Source organism: Haemaphysalis longicornis, unplaced genomic scaffold, assembly GCF_048455015.1.
Source record: "Haemaphysalis longicornis isolate Haplotype H1 unplaced genomic scaffold, Haemaphysalis longicornis Haplotype H1 scaffold_7, whole genome shotgun sequence".
Lineage (NCBI taxonomy): Eukaryota > Metazoa > Arthropoda > Arachnida > Ixodida > Ixodidae > Haemaphysalis > Haemaphysalis longicornis.
Window position 1 is genome coordinate 177,620,098 of NW_027526422.1, and position 15,248 is coordinate 177,635,345.

The 15,248-nt window shown below is 49.3% G+C and overlaps 1 protein-coding gene across 1 annotated transcript in view; it reads left to right on the forward strand.

Annotated features, from left to right (window-relative positions):
- LOC144147269 (sulfotransferase 2A8-like) overlaps positions 1–15,248 on the forward strand; it is a 71,900-nt gene that overhangs the window by 5,950 nt on the left and 50,702 nt on the right. The gene's annotated exons all lie outside the window — the stretch shown is intronic.

A 15,248-nucleotide genomic window follows, 5' to 3' on the forward strand; every position in this document is an offset into this window, starting at 1 on the left:
TTTGACGTAGATAAAGCCAACACGGTGCAGAGCCGGACGGCAAATTGAATGAAGGGGGAAGGGAAGGGGGCTTTTCCGGCAAAGAGAAAAATTGTAGCGAATTGATAATTAAATTTCGCAATATAAGACAAATATCTGGCTAACCTTGAAGACTGGTGAGAATGCCAGCTAGGCGTGATCAGTTCTCTTTTCGCGTCTCCTGTCTATCCCCATTTGAGGTCAAAGCTGGCCGGTCGGCCTTCAGATAGGAAGGCACAAGGAGAGGAGTGTGGGTTCTGGCATTGTGCTGCGTGCCGCAGGTTGCCTACCCAAGCTCTACAATGTTTACACCTGTTACTTTTGTGGGGACTTCATTACAAATACATTATAGGTCAAATTCAAATACATTATAGGTCGCGTACACGGAAACATACTCTTGCAGCCGCACCTTTCATCCTGGAAGTCAATCTCTGCATAGATACGTATCGTAATGTTTTTAGGTAATATATTGTCGGCTGATTGGCAGATGATGATGCAAAAGCAGTAACATATATGCAAAAAGGCAAAGCACGAGGTAGTTACCTAGCAAACGTCCAAGCAATTATACTGTGGGAGACTTATTGTTTCACAAACGCTCACCGAAATGTTTTCTTAATGGCTAACAAGTTCAAAAGTTGCCTTTGGCAGGAGAATACATGAACTTTATTTGAATGCCCAAGAAGGTTGACGTCGAAAAGTTCTAAAATTTCTGGCCCATAATCTTACGTCTTATTGCAGGTAATTATTCGCAACCCCAACTGTTCGTCGCATAACCAAACCCGAAAGCAAGGAGGATTTAGGAGGGCTTTCCGAACAATGAATCGTATTCGCGCCCTCGATAAGACAATCGAAAAACCTGGACTGTACAACAGATCTCTATATACAGAACTTTCTTGAGACCCCAAGTTTCTGCCCCGTAAGTCAGTACTGGAAGGACGCATTGATTAAATACTACAAGATTTTTGAGTGACATAGGAAGCAAACTGGTCAGGATATCTGAATTCTTACCAAAAGACGCCAACCCAATTCTTATTCTGTGGTCATTTCCGTTTAAATATTTGGATCAGCAGCTATGACTTCCCCAAGGTACAGCTATTCGGCGGCCGTTTCGAACACTCCATTGCCTACCTTGAAGGGATGTGCCTTGGCGGGCTGATTCGACGTTACCTTAGATTTTTTCGTGTTTATTTTAAGCCTCCAGCCATACTTTCCGACAACAATTGGCAAAGCGTGCGCTGCAAGCCCTGGTGAGAGAACTTTCGACTCGTAACTCACCACCAGTAAAATGAAATCATTGAGAGGCAATGGATTAAGGGATACGTCACTAGCACCGTTTAAAACTGCAAAGTATGAAGAGCGACGATGCGCTTTCGCAATATAACTAATATATGTTCTATCTGGACAGCTTTGAGAGGAAGACATAAGGTTTTTCAAAACTTTATATCCTCTCTAGCAGGTATATTCCTAAACACCGTTTCAAAAATGCAGAGAAACGAAAAGACTGCGAAATACTTGGATGGTGAAAAATTGCAGATTGCGCAACTACTATGGAAGGGGCTAAAACGGGGCTTGCGGACAACGCCTTGGGGTGATGCATTCATACATTAATAAATACAAAGACAAAACACTTAAAAGCCAATCTGAAACATAATGTGGAAAAATCATTCTTGACGTATGTCATAAAATTCTCGTACAGGAAACTAGAGTAACTATCTTAGGCCTGTTGTCCGTGCTGATCCTAGTCATACGAAGAACACCAGGGGCACAATTTGTATCTGATAGGCTGCATTCGGAAGGTATTAAGAAGCCCTGACTGGCAGCTACCTCCATACCTAAAACACTGGTATGTTACCAATGTTTGCTTCGGTGAAGATATAAGGGAAAGCCGGCAGGTACACCCGTGGCAACATACGGCGGGGCACGCGACCGCGTTGCAAAATGCATCGCTGCGCCATCTGACGCTGCACTTGGAGGCACCGATGTGCGCGTGCGCGTCCAACCACGCTCGCTATCCTGTCTTTTCCTTCAGTTCAAGGGGAAAAGCTGATCACATTCATTATTTGGCCATAGGGGCCACTTTCTTTCCTAACTTTCTTTGCTCACACACGCTTCAGGCGGCGAACGGTGAGAGCGCAGTGTGTGTTGCTCGCGCTGCGCCGATCCGGCAGCTTGCCCGTCTCTGTAACAAAGCTATGCGGCATGTATTCTACCGCGTCTGTGGAAATGAATTGATGCTAGAAATAGTTTTTGTAATAAAGTGTGATGAAAGATCACCTCGCACACGCACGAAAGCCGGTAGTGACGGCATAAACGCGAGCTGAGATCGGCGCAGTCGCGGGTGTGACAAAACAGGACGAAAAGAATTAAAGGTTGCAATATCCGGTGAATTGACTGATAATGACGCAGACCAACCCGGTGTGTGGCTCAGTGGCTAGTGCGTTGGGCTTCCGAACAAGAGGACGTGGGTTCGATTCCCGGCCTCGGCGGCCGCTTTTCTGGTGGAGGCGAAAAGCAAAAACACCCGTGTGCACAATATTTCGGCGCACGTTAAAGATCCCCAAGTGGTCAAAATTAATCCGTAGCCCTCCGCTACGGCGCACCTCATTGCCTGCATTGCGTCGGTGCGTTAAACCCTACAATCAATCAATCAGTCAATTAATCAAGCAATCAATCAATCGATCAATCAATCAATCATCACTCACACAAAAACCGAAATTTTCGAATTTAGCGAGCGAAACAAACGCTACACCCTTAAAACTAAGATACCAATATCTTGTTGCAGCGTCTTTTGTCAGAAACAGGCAAATAGAGCAAAGCACGATTCACCCTCGCTGTCCGCCGGGGAAGCGTGGGCGAGAGAGATGTGTTGAGCATAAAATGTGACCTCTTGTGCCAAGGGATCATTGACATCAGCTTTGCCATTTTAAGCGAGGAAAAAATAGGGTAGTGTACAGGGGTAAGACCCGCACGCGCACATCGGTAAGTGCACACCGGAAGTGCAATGTCAGATGTCGCGGCAATGCAAATTGCCACGCGCTGGCGTGCCCCGGCTTATTTTGCCGCCGCGTGTATTGGCGTCTTACTGCGCCTCTTAAAAGTATGGTTGCAGCATTGGGCCATACATAAGAAAATAGCGTTATATGAAACAAACTCAGTGAAGTACATTTTAGTGCAAATGAAGCTTAAAATTTGATGTCAAACTCGCGAGAGGTGAATGGCGGGCAACCGGTAGGACCTCCCGCCATTCGTTTCACGCAGTATCTCCGAGGGAAGGCAAACCAAGTGAGAACAATGGAAACCCCTTGGAACAAAGAAATACAAATTGAGGGCAGAGAATAGACTTGGAATGCGTGCAAACGGGGCGGTTAGAAACCTCGGTAGGGGAACATTTTCCTTCACTGGGCACGAATGGGCTGTGGATGTTGGCGTTGATTCATCCTCGTTATTATCATAAGCCTGTTTCGGGCCACTGCAGGACGAAAGCTTTTTCCAAAGATCTCCAGCCACGCCTATCGAGTGCTCGCTTGGTCCACGTTTTCCCCCCAACTTAGCGTAGCTCATCTCTCGATCGAGTTCTCGGCTACTCCTGTTGTGTTTGCGGTCCAATGGCAGCCACTCTGTTAAACGGATGGTCCACCTGTTGCCCATCATGCGCGTTACGTGATCCGCCCATGCCCATTTCCTGTGCCTAATTTTCACTAAAGCGTCCTCCACCTTAGTCTATTCCTTATCCATGTGGCTGTTTTCTTATCCCTCAGCATCAACACAGCATTCTCCGTTGAATGGCCCGTTGGCCCGATCTGAGTTTTCTTTCGAGTCGTTTCTTGAGACCCCAAGTTTCTGCCCCGTAAGTCAGTACTGGAAGGACGCATTGAATAAATACTACAAGCTTTTTGAGTGACATAGGAAGCGAACTAGTCAGGATATCTGAATTCTTAGCAAAAGACGCCAACCCAATTCTTATTCTGTTGTCATTTCCTTTTCAATATTTGGATCAGCAGCTATGACTTCCCCAAGTTACAGCTATTCGGCGACTGTTTCCAACACTCCATTGCCTACTTTGAAGGGATGTGCCTTGGCGGGATGATTCGACGTTACCTTAGATTTTTTCGTATTTATTTTAGGCCTGCAGCTATACTTTCCGACAACAATTGGCACAGCATGCGCTGCAAGCCCTGGCTGCTTTGATTGATCAGGATAATGTCATCTGCAAACCTTAGGTGACTCATATATTCGCCATTCAGTCGCACCCCTGTTTCATCCGATTCAGCTTTCTGGACCCACCCTAAAGACAGGCTGTAGATAATTGTGGTGATATTGTGCCACGTTGCCTGACAGCCTTTTGTATAGGAAAGTTGCAAGTTTCTGTGATGAAGCCGTATAGTTCCCGTGCATCCGTCATATATATCTTTGAAGAGCGCAATGTGTGCCTCCTCGATGAAGTGATCACGTAACGCCTTTATTACTGCTGAATTGGGCACTGAGTCAAATGCTTTTTTTCCTACTCTATGAATGCCATATACAGCACTGCATTGTATTCGGAATACTTCTGGATTCCCTGGTTGGTAGCGTGAATGTGGTTTAGAGTTTAGAAACCTTTATTGAAAACGGGCTGTTCGCGTGGCTGTTGAATGTCCAAAGTGGCACCTACACTATTGAGAATTACCTTTATATATAACTTGTAGGTAACAAAATGAAGACTGATGGGCCTGTAATTTTTAAGTTTTTTGCCTTGGCTTTGCTTATAGAGAAGAAATTAATTCGCATTTTTTCATGCCTTTGGCACCGTTGAACACCTCAAACATTGCGAGAATGGGGCTGCAAGCGGTGTTACCTCCTAATAATGATGATTCATAACAATATTATGTTGTTAACTTCAAGATCCTGAAAAATTCAGCATCATATTTCTAGAAATGGCCATTACGCCACTCAAAAACAATGATTCCGCAAATAGCCCCAACACCGGCGACTGGCCAAGTCTCTCAGACGTAGTAACGACGATGGGAGATAGAACGCAGGGGCTATTAATAACAGTAATAGCACAAGGACACCATCTTCAAATTTCTTATTTGTGTTACATCCTCATCCACAGCAGCTGTGAAATACGGTTGTTCTCGGCAACGAGGCGCTGAACAGGAGCAAGAACGGCGGAACGCAACCAGGAGCGACCGTGCAGTGGTCAACACAGTACCAAGTTTCGTGAAACTGTTCACCACGGAGGGAACAAACAATGGAGCAGCGGAGAAGGCGAGAAAGTTGAACCACAAGGTGGAACACTGAAGATGGAGAACCTACTTTGGGGGACTACGAGGCGTCTACCTCAACCGCAGGTGTGAAACAACTGCAACGTACTGCTCTGCCCAAATATATGGCGTGAAAATAGCACCCAACAAGTTAAAACAAACCCGGCATGCCGGTATCCCAAATACAACACTGTCGGTTCAAACAATGCGGGGATATCCGCCTGACCATTTACAACTAATACTTTCGCCTTGCCTGCATCATAAGAATTGCTTAGGTGCGCAGACTTTTTCGTTTGGTTTTGGTCCAGCGTTATGAAATTTTAAAAGAAATCAGGGTCATAAAGACTAAGATGAATCCTCGCGGACTCAGCCATCCTAATTTATGCGCCAGAGACCACAGTCAAGCAGAGGGCGTAAAACATGTATTTACCCGACCAGAAAAAGCAACGCAACCCTTGCTGTAGCATTTGCCACCGTGGTGGGCGGTGTGCAGTAGAGGAAACGTACACGCTGAACTGATGAAGCCCGAAGCCGCGACAGAACTCCCAGTGCTTTTGACTTCCATAAGATCCGTTCTTCCAGATAGTGTCAGGTACCACGGCAATGGAGACAATTCGGAATTGTTTCGAGGTACTAATACCGCATAGCACTCGCAGGACCGAAGTACAAATAGAATATTAGGGCGTCTTCGCGAAAATACGTGGCCAGGATTGGACATTTTGTTGTGCGGGCCATTAAACCAGACCATAATCGTATAGAAGTAATAACAAGAAACATCTGCATTTTTTTTCAATAAAGCTAATGGTCCCCACTGCATGGTCCCCACCAAAGGTGGTGTTTAGTGCTTGAGCCCGTGCTTTTCGGTGACCCTCGTCATGTGAGGGGTTCATATTTGTAAGCAAAGGGAGCATATTTTGTTTTAGTGTCAAGAGTCTGGGATTACGTCAAGCGGAGTGACATTCTGGGCTGCCCAGCCAATCTGGTGACGCATGCGGTTACCTATCGCACTTCTTAGTCGGCCCTTCTGGTTAGAAAGATAACCTTCTATCAGCTCTTCCACCGTGTTGTGGAGCCCCGTACTAAGCAGCCTCTGTGTGGACGCACTCAAGAGAAGACCAATGGCCTGCTCGGCCGCTTTTACAAGCATTATATAAACCATCTCTATGTCTTCCTTGTCGAGAAGAAGACAGGGGGTTGACGTAAGTAACTCTCGAGAGGAAAAAAGCTTCAATATATCGAAAGCTACCGGATTCCTTTAGGCCTCGCTTCTTGTTGGCAACTGGCCTGATCATGTGTATGATTTGATTAATGCTGTTTTTGAGGCGCTGCAAGAAGACGTAACTCTCGGTGTTAACCTCTAGATGTAGGCTTGGAGTGATGGCCTGGCCATCAAGGAGTATTTGAATGTATTCCTTGGTTTGGCGTTAGTGCGGACGACTAGGAGCTGTGATTGTTTACGTGAACACTGGAGGCCACAGGCTTTAGCACATAGGCGTACTAGAAGTGAGATGCCATGCATTGGTGTGAGCTTACCTTAATTTTTGTAACTCTTAGCTCATGAGCAAGATGCGCACAGGGCCGCTAGAGGGGCGTGAGTGGTCGCGTGACGCTTTCACGTGGCATTCAGCGAGAACGCAGGGGGTAAAAACGTAGATGTGCGTGGTGAGTACACCACCTGTCTTCCCAGTCTTCGCGTGGGCTCGTAGCTAAATCGGTAAGACAACGGGCTCTCGCTTTGTTAGTGTATTAGTTCCAGGTTTGATTCCCGACGGTGTCAGTAAATTCTTTTATTTGTTCGCTGGAGTTTTCTGGTGACACCAACGGTCGCGAAAGAACCCTTGGGGGGGTAGAGGTAAAAAGTTTTGATTTAAAACACACTGCTAAGCAACAATGCAAGTATAAAGTGAACATAAGCAAGAACTGACAAGTAGATCGCTATGCAAACATTCAGAGTTCATTTTAGTGCGCGCTTTCACGTCACCAACATAAAGGAAAAGCGACAAGCAGATAAGGCGTAGGGGTTATGCTTTAGATAAGTTTTGTAAGTGCAAAGCGAAAAAGATGAGTGTCTGTGATAGTAACCAATGCGGCAGTCAGGTGATTCCAATCAGCACACGTCTTCGGAAGAAATGAGTTACTGTATGTTGTAGTGCGCTAAAATGGAATGCGAACTTTATGATGGTGGTCTACATAGATATAAGTATAAGAAGGGGATGTGATGAAACGTGATCGCAGAAGATGATTGTGATTATATATCTTGTGAAACAGGCATAGTCGAGAAAGCTTTCTGCAAGAGGCAAGAGAGGGAATGTTAAGTGTGGCGTTCATATTAGTCACGCTTTCTGTGCGGTGGTAGTGGGAAAGAATGAAGCGGACTGAGTGGTTCTGAACACTTTCTAAACTATTTATTAGGGTGACGTAACCGGGGTCAGAAACAGAATAGGCGTATTCTAGGTTAGATCGAGCGTAAGTGAAATACAATCGTTTTTTTTAGTGAAGGCGGTGCAAGGTGGAAGTTTCGTTTGAGGTATACAGGCATACGGTTCGATTTTGAAACTACGTACTCGATATGCCGTTTCCAGGAAAGATTATTCGATATATGTATACCAAGGTATTAGTATGAAACTACAGAGTCAAGGGGAATATTGTATAAAAATAGTTTGTACTGGTTGCACGAAAAATGATTGGTTGCGCGAAATTCTCATTGATTTACATTTAGAAATATTCAGGTCCATATACTAGAACGTACACCCAGCAGTGATGTTATCGAGGTCAGTCTGTAGTGCTGCAATATTTGAATTAGTAGCTTGCTTGCGGTGCACAACACAATCATCTGCGAAAAGACAGATAGAACTGGATATATCACTAGGAAGGTCACTGATGTAGATTAAGAGCAATGCTGCTAAAACAGAGCCTTGAGGCACACCAGAACTGACGGGATTTGAAGGTAAGTTTGTTTCGTTAGCGAGCACATACTGAGTACGGTTAGTTAGGATGGCATTAATCCATTGCAAGTCCTCCGTTTCAATGTTTAACCTACTGAGTTTTAGTATTAGAAGTTGATGGTTACCGGGATGAAAGCTTTAGCAATGTCCTCAAACACACAATCAGTTTCAGCTCCATAGTCGAGAAATGAGTGCAAATCGTTTGTGAACGTGAGAATTTGCGTTTCACACGAATAATGTTTCCGAAATCCATGCTGAGATGCATGGAAAAAATTATTCGAATCAAGAAAGTTAACAAGGTGTGTAAAAATGATGTGTTCAAGAATTTTGCATGGCACAAAGGTGAGTGAGATTGGACGGTAGTTAGGCGGGTTTTGCGTATCTCCTGATTTGTGAAGCGGAACAACTTTGCCTGTTTTCCAATCAGTAGGCAAGCATCCATCGTTAAGAGATTTGTTGAAGATTCAATGCAGTATTATTGAACTATATTCTAAAGTGCTTTCAAGAAATTTAGAAGTGATTCCATCAGTGCCACAGGAAGATGACTGCGTAAGTCTCTTAATGGTAGTTCTAATCCCAGCATAGTAAACAACAATAAAATCTATGGTGGGGAAATTGGGTTGGGGAGGGATAGGATCTCTTGAAATTAACGAATTGTTGAATGAGCGGGTAAATGTTTCATCAAGTAGGGATGCGCAGTGATGATTAGGAGTTTGTTTACCGGAGCTGTTAACACGGGTTATAATGGTATTGTTTTCCCTCTTCGCAACGTTCCAAAAGCGCTAATATGGGTTTCAAGGATATAGAGAAGGGTCTGATCATAAAAGACAAATTTGGCGTTCTTGAGGGTGTTAGAATAAACTTCAGCTGCGCGCTTGTACGCTGCCCATCAAGGGGGACTAGGGCAGTTTTTCGATGCGCGGATAACAAGCCGTTTCTTATTAGATAAGCGCTTAAGAAACTTGTTGTACCAAGAAGAGTTAGAGGATTGAAGCACTCTTCTCAGTGGAATGTATTTGTTTATCAGATACATGACGTTTGCTTTGAAAGGGGCACAAATTTCTTCAATCGCAACTCATTGCAGGTTAGCAAGAAAGTGTCTAGAAAAGACGAAAGGTCAGCGTTTATAGCATCAAAATTACCCTTGTTGTAATCCCTGATATACTTAGCGCGATTGCTAGCACGGGTGGAAGGAACAGATATGGTGAAATGCAATGCGCCATCATCACTGAGGCCATGAACGTGGGTTACTGGTGGCGCAATGTCGGGTGACGACGTGAGGATTAGGTCAAGCAAGGAAGGCGTTGATGCTGTTTACGCGGGCTTGGAACCAAAATTAGTGTTGTCCTAGGTCAATGAAGGAAAATTGAAATCTCTGAGGAAAAATTAGGGTACACAAGGGAATTGTATAGAAATTTGATTTAAACAGTCATGAATGTTTTCGCAGAAATTATTGAAGGACCCAGGCGCGCGATACCATGCACCGAAAATTACTTTTCTGAATGAACTTTTATACAGCACCATATAATTTCTATATTGCAAACAAGCGACACCGAAAAGCAGTCAAATGTATTGTTAACCGCAATTCGTACACCACCACCTATTCTTTCTTCGGGGTCGTTGCGAACTACGGTGATTTTTTTGTTGTAATGAAACAATTTAGAAGAAGTTATTTTTTTGGAGAGCCAGGTCTCAGTAAGTGCAATGATGTCAGCTTTGAAATCATTTATTAGGGCATTATGCTGTCTCTTTTTGGATAAAGACTTCGTGTGTTAGTGAATGGTACGGGCACATCTAACGTTACACCGCCCCCCCTCGGACATCCCTACTTAGTTGCCGAGAAAATACGGCCAGAGCGAGTTGCTACTGGGCACGAAGTATCTACACATCGGGAGTCCCGCTCACCACTCGTCGAATGAATTTCATCATCGTTCGGGTCGTACGCCGAAGATGGGGAACAGGTGCACATTCTCGGTAGTGTTCGGAAAGCACAGCGACACTCCACAGATAGGCGCAGGTAGTAGGTCGTCCGTCGGCAGGCTGGGCCCATCGTCGAAGCGTGTTGCAGGGTACCATACCGACAACGTAAGGACTCCCAGTATATCCGCAAAGAAGACGAGCCGTGAATTCTTAGCCATTCCAGTCGTGCCTCCATGCCCACTGACGAGCGAGCCCGAGAACCCAGCTTTTAAATGTTCGGACGGGAGGATGGCCGATGTCACTACGGCTGCGCGGCCGAAGATGGGGAACAGGTGCGCAGGCTTGGTAGTGTTCGGAGAGCACAGCGACGCTCTCCAGATAGGAATGGGTAGTAGGTCATTCGTCGGCAGGCTGGGCCCATCGTGGAAGCGTGTTGCAGGGTACCGTACCGACAACGTAAGGACGCCTAGGATATGCGCAAAGAAGACAAGCCGTGAATTATTGGCCATTCCAGTCGTACTTCCATGCCCACTGACGAGCGAGCCCGAGAACCCAGCTTTTAAATGTTCGGACGGGAGGATGGCCGATGTCACTACGGCTGCGCGGCCGAAGATGGGGAACAGGTGCGCAGGCTTGGTAGTGTTCGGAGAGCACAGCGACGCTCTGCAGATAGGAATGGGTAGTAGGTCATCCGTCGGCAGGCTGGGCCCATCGTGGAAGCGTGTTGCAGGGTACCGTACCGACAACGTAAGGACGCCTAGGATATCCACAAAGAAGACCAGCCATGAATTGTTGGTCATTCCAGTCGTGCCTCCATGCCCCCTGACGAGCGAGCACGCGAACCGAGCTTTTAAACGTTTGGAGGGGAGGATGGCCGATGTCACTACGGTTGTGCGGGCGAAGATGGGGAACAGGTGCACAGGCTCGGTAGTGTTCGGAGAGCACAGCGACACTCCGCAGATAGGCACGGGTAGTAGGTCATCCGTCGGCAGGCTGGGCCCATCCTGGGAGCGTGTTGCAGGGTACCGTACCTACCACGTAAGGAGGTCTACGATATGCGCAAAGACGAGCCGTGAATTGTTGACCATTCCAGTCGTGCCTATATGCCCCCTGATGAGCGAGCACGCGAACCGAGCTTTTAAACGTTTGGAGGGGAGGATGGCCGATGTCACTACGGTTGTGCGGGCGAAGATGGGGAACAGATGCACAGGCTCGGTAGTGTTCGGAGAGCACAGCGACACTCCGCAGATAGGCACGGGTAGTAGGTCATCCGTCGGCAGGCTGGGCCCATCCTGGGAGCGTGTTGCAGGGTACCGTACCTACCACGTAAGGAGGCCTACGATATGCGCAAAGACGAGCCGTGAATTGTTGACCATTCCAGTCGTGCCTACATGCCCCCTGATGAGCGAGCACGCGAACCGAGCTTTTAAACGTTTGGAGGGGAGGATGGCCGATGTCACTACGGTTGCGCGGCCTAAGATGGGGAACAGGTGCACAGGCTCGGTAGTGTTCGGAGAGCACAGCGACACTCCGCAGATAGGCACGGGTAGTAGGTCATCAGTCGGCAGGCTGGGCCCATCCTGGGAGCGTGTTGCAGGGTACCGTACCTACCACGTAAGGAGGCCTACGATATGCGCAAAGACGAGCCGTGAATTGTTGACCATTCCAGTCGTGCCTACATGCCCCCTGATGAGCGAGCACGCGAACCGAGCTTTTAAACGTTTGGAGGGGAGGATGGCCGATGTCACTACGGTTGCGCGGCCTAAGATGGGGAACAGGTGCACAGGCTCGGTAGTGTTCGGGGAGCACAGCGACACTCCGCAGATAGGCACGGGTAGTAGGTCATCCGTCGGCAGGCTGGGCCCATCCTGGGAGCGTGTTGCAGGGTACCGTACCTACCACGTAAGGAGGCCTACGATATGCGCAAAGACGAGCCGTGAATTGTTGACCATTCCAGTCGTGCCTACATGCCCCCTGATGAGCGAGCACGCGAACCGAGCTTTTAAACGTTTGGAGGGGAGGATGGCCGATGTCACTACGATTGCGCGGCCTAAGATGGGGAACAGGTGCACAGGCTCGGTAGTGTTCGGAGAGCACAGCGACACTCCGCAGATAGGCACGGGTAGTAGGTCATCCGTCGGCAGGCTGGGCCCATCCTAGGAGCGTGTTGCAGGGTACCGTACGTACCACGTAAGGAGGCCTACGATATGCGCAAAGACGAGCCATGAATTGTTGACCATTCCAGTCGTGCCTACATGCCCCCTGATGAGCGAGCACGCGAACCGAGCTTTTAAACGTTTGGAGGGGAGGATGGCCGATGTCACTACGGTTGTGCGGGCGAAGATGGGGAACAGGTGCACAGGCTCGGTAGTGTTCGGAGAGCACAGCGACACTCCGCAGATAGGCACGGGTAGTAGGTCATCCGTCGGCAGGCTGGGCCCATCCTGGGAGCGTGTTGCAGGGTACCGTACCTACCACGTAAGGAGGCCTACGATATGCGCAAAGACGAGCCGTGAATTGTTGACCATTCCAGTCGTGCCTACATGCCCCCTGATGAGCGAGCACGCGAACCGAGCTTTTAAACGTTTGGAGGGGAGGATGGCCGATGTCACTACGGTTGCGCGGCCTAAGATGGGGAACAGGTGCACAGGCTCGGTAGTGTTCGGAGAGCACAGCGACACTCCGCAGATAGGCACGGGTAGTAGGTCATCAGTCGGCAGGCTGGGCCCATCCTGGGAGCGTGTTGCAGGGTACCGCACCTACCACGTAAGGAGGCCTACGATATGCGCAAAGACGAGCCGTGAATTGTTGACCATTCCAGTCGTGCCTACATGCCCCCTGATGAGCGAGCACGCGAACCGAGCTTTTAAACGTTTGGAGGGGAGGATGGCCGATGTCACTACGGTTGTGCGGGCGAAGATGGGGAACAGGTGCACAGGCTCGGTAGTGTTCGGAGAGCACAGCGACACTCCGCAGATAGGCACGGGTAGTAGGTCATCCGTCGGCAGGCTGGGCCAATCCTGGGAGCGTGTTGCAGGGTACCGTACCTACCACGTAAGGAGGCCTACGATATGCGCAAAGACGAGCCGTGAATTGTTGACCATTCCAGTCGTGCCTACATGCCCCCTGATGAGCGAGCACGCGAACCGAGCTTTTAAACGTTTGGAGGGGAGGATGGCCGATGTCACTACGGTTGCGCGGCCTAAGATGGGGAACAGGTGCACAGGCTCGGTAGTGTTCGGAGAGCACAGCGACACTCCGCAGATAGGCACGGGTAGTAGGTCATCCGTCGGCAGGCTGGGCCCATCCTGGGAGCGTGTTGCAGGGTACCGTACCGACAACGTAAGGAGGCCTACGATATGCGCAAAGACGAGCCGTGAATTGTTGACCATTCAAGTCGTGCCTACATGCCCCCTGATGAGCGAGCACGCGAACCGAGCTTTTAAACGTTTGGAGGGGAGGATGGCCGATGTCACTACGGTTGCGCGGCCTAAGATGGGGAACAGGTGCACAGGCTCGGTAGTGTTCGGAGAGCACAGCGACACTCCGCAGATAGGCACGGGTAGTAGGTCATCAGTCGGCAGGCTGGGCCCATCCTGGGAGCGTGTTGCAGGGTACCGTACCTACCACGTAAGGAGGCCTACGATATGCGCAAAGACGAGCCGTGAATTGTTGACCATTCCAGTCGTGCCTACATGCCCCCTGATGAGCGAGCACGCGAACCGAGCTTTTAAACGTTTGGAGGGGAGGATGGCCGATGTCACTACGGTTGCGCGGCCTAAGATGGGGAACAGGTGCACAGGCTCGGTAGTGTTCGGAGAGCACAGCGACACTCCGCAGATAGGCACGGGTAGTAGGTCATCCGTCGGCAGGCTGGGCCCATCCTGGAAGCGTGTTGCAGGGTACCGTGCCGACAACGTAAGGACGCCTAGGATATCCGCAAAGAAGACCAGCCGTGAATTGTTGGTCATTCCAGTCGTGCCTCCATGCCCACTGACGAGCGAGCACGCGAACCGAGCTTTTAAACGTTTGTACGGGAGGATGGCCGATGTCACTACGGCTGCGCGGCCGAAGATGGGAACAAGTGCACAGGCTCGGTAGTGTTCGGAGAGCACAGCGACACTCCGCAGATAGGCACGGGTAGTAGGTCATCCGTCGGCAGGCTGGGCCCATCCTGGAAGCGTGTTGCAGGGTACCGTACCTACCACGTAAGGAGGCCTACGATATGCGCAAAGAAGACGAGCCGTGAATTGTTGGCCATTCCAGTCGTGTCTACATACCCACTGACGAGCGAGCACGCGAACCGAGCTTTTAAACGTTTGGACCGGAGGATGGCCGATGTCACTACGGCTGCGCGGCCGAAGATGGGAACAAGTGCACAGGCTCGGTAGTGTTCGGAGAGCACAGCGACACTCCGCAGATAGGCACGGGTAGTAGGTCATCCGTCGGCAGGCTGGGCCCATCCTGGAAGCGTGTTGCAGGGTACCGTGCCGACAACGTAAGGACGCCTAGGATATCCGCAAAGAAGACCAGCCGTGAATTGTTGGTCATTCCAGTCGTGCCTCCATGCCCACTGACGAGCGAGCACGCGAACCGAGCTTTTAAACGTTTGTACGGGAGGATGGCCGATGTCGCTACGGCTGCGCGGCCGAAGATGGGGAACAGGTGCACAGGCTCGGTAGTGTTCGGAGAGCACAGCGACACTCCGCAGATAGGCACGGGTAGTAGGTCATCCGTCGGCAGGCTGGGCCCATCCTGGAAGCGTGTTGCAGGGTACCGTACCGACCACGTAAGGAGGCCTAGGATATGCGCAAAGAAGACGAGCCGTGAATTGTTGGCCATTCCAGTCGTGCCTCCATGCCCACTGACGAGCGAGACCGAGAACCCAGCTTTTAAATGTTCGGACGGGAGGATGGCCGGTGTCACTACGGCTGCGCGGCCTAAGATGGGGAACAGGTGCGCAGGCTTGGTAGTGTTCAGAGAGCACAACGACGCTCTGCAGATAGGCACGGGTAGTAGGTCATTCGTCGGCAGGCTGGGCCCATCGTGGAAGCGTGTTGCAGGGTACCGTACCGACAACGTAAGGAGGCCTACGATATGCGCAAAGAAGACGAGCCGTGAA